Source organism: Myotis brandtii, unplaced genomic scaffold (assembly GCF_000412655.1).
Source record: "Myotis brandtii unplaced genomic scaffold, ASM41265v1 scaffold228, whole genome shotgun sequence".
Classification (NCBI taxonomy): Eukaryota; Metazoa; Chordata; class Mammalia; order Chiroptera; family Vespertilionidae; genus Myotis; species Myotis brandtii.
In genome coordinates, this window is record NW_005358567.1 from 2820684 (window position 1) to 2822143 (window position 1460).

The window sequence follows — 1460 nt, forward strand, 5'->3', positions numbered from 1 at the left end:
AATTTCTGAACAAGACAAAAGAGTTGAGAATGTATTCCTACAAGCCAATTACATGCATATATATGTCTATTTTATGTATATGTATATATTGATATCTCTTTATATATGCATATACATGCACATGCATGTGCCTGCAGATTTGTGTTTCGTATCTTCATAAGGCTTGCGATGGAATCAGCACTCACACATGAATGAGTAACAAAGCTTTAGTAAAATTGTATCCTATCATTCTATATTAAGGGACTGGGGTGATTTTGGTTTAAAGTGAGCACGTTATGTTAAACGCATTTACAGATTCAGTGTTGGCGCTTGTTGGCTTACTTTACTGAACGATGATTCCTCTTCCTAGAGCAATAGGAAGGCTCTGTACACAGAGGAGTTACTTTGCACAAACGAATATATATATTAAAAAGGAGATTTTTAAAAACCTACATGCACCCTGAGCAATGTGAAATGTCTCATTTTATTCAGAAATCCTTCAACATAAAATTCCTTATTTATACTTCATTTCCATTTAAAGTCTCCATGCCAGCAACTGAATTAATATATTTGCATAATAGAATGTGTCTCTTTGGGATAATAAAACCTTATGTTTTATGTATTCAAACTTCTAAAGAGTCACCTTTTATCTTTTCCTCCTAGCCTAAAATAAAACTCTAATTAAAATAAAAGCATAGTCATGCACCGTATAATGATGTTTCTGTCAACAACGGACCACATATTCAATGGTGGTCTCACAAGATGAGGATGGAGCTGAATTTCCCGTAAGAAATGGAAGGAGATGTGGTGCAGGAGGATTTTTTTCTCTCTGCTGGAGTAACATCTGTGGGACTTGGTAGCAGGTTCCCTCTCACTCGCAGCAGCTGGAGTTTGAGGGCACAGATGACATCCCAGCCCGCCAGCTGCTGACCTGTTTCAGCACAGAGCAGCCCGTCCCCCAGCCCCACACACGCAGAGGCGCTGTAGCCTCCTGATGTAGCTGCATGGTAGCATTGCTGTAAGTGTAAGTTCTTTGTGAGGACTAGGACCCTGTACACGGACACAGGGCCATGGGGGCTTCCTTCGCAAGTATGAATGCCTCTGCCACTCAAGTAAAAGCTGTCTGTGGTGGTGTGGGCCAGCCTGCCCCTGTACCTTGGAAATATTTTCAGGCTATAATGATGTAAAGAAAAAGAAGTTTAATTTATTTCATCCATTCAAATCCAGAGAGAGTCCTTTGTGCGAGTTACAGTCAATAGAACAAAGCGACCATCCGAACGTTCAAACATTTGAATGTTCAACTGTCTGACCAGTAGCTATGATGCACAATGACCACCAGGGGGAAGATGCTCAACACAGGAGCTGCTGAGCTGTGGTGACTTGGCAGCTGCGGTTCTCAGGTGATGCACCCGGAACTGGAAAGGAGAGAGCCTGATTCCAGGGTGTGTAACCTGAGAACCTCCCTCTTGCAATCCAGGACC